Below are 451 nucleotides of genomic sequence, written 5' to 3'. Positions count from 1 at the left end.
GGGGAGGGTGATGTGTGGGGGAGAGAGTGGTGAGGGTGAGGGTGATGTGTGGGGGAGAGAGTGGTGAGGGTGAGGGTGTGTGTGGGAGAGAGTGGGTGAGGGTGATGTGTGGGGGAGAGAGTGGTGAGGGTGAGGGTGATGTGTGGGGGAGAGAGTGGTGAGGGTGATGTGTGGGGGAGAGAGTGGTGAGGGTGAGGGTGATGTGTGGGGGAGAGAGTGGTGAGGGTGAGGGTGATGTGTGGGGGAGAGAGTGGTGAGGGTGAGGGTGATGTGTGGGGGAGAGAGTGGTGAGGGTGAGGGTGATGTGTGGGGGAGAGAGTGGTGAGGGTGAGGGTGATGTGTGGGGGAGAGAGTGGTGAGGGTGAGGGTGATGTGTGGGGGAGAGAGTGGTGAGGGGTGTGTGGGGGAAGAGTTTGGGGAGGGAGGTGATGTGTGGGGGAGAGAGTGTGAG

At 61.9% G+C, this 451-nt stretch overlaps 1 protein-coding gene across 1 annotated transcript in view; it reads left to right on the top strand.

The window, feature by feature from the left end:
• The window catches only part of LOC119589297, a 19,088-nt gene that overhangs the window by 12,521 nt on the left and 6,116 nt on the right, over positions 1-451 (top strand). The window lies entirely within an intron of this gene.

Source organism: Penaeus monodon, chromosome 25 (genome assembly GCF_015228065.2).
Source record: "Penaeus monodon isolate SGIC_2016 chromosome 25, NSTDA_Pmon_1, whole genome shotgun sequence".
NCBI lineage: Eukaryota > Metazoa > Arthropoda > Malacostraca > Decapoda > Penaeidae > Penaeus > Penaeus monodon.
The sequence above is the reverse complement of the archived record's forward strand: the minus strand, read 5'-3'. Positions and strand labels throughout refer to the sequence as shown.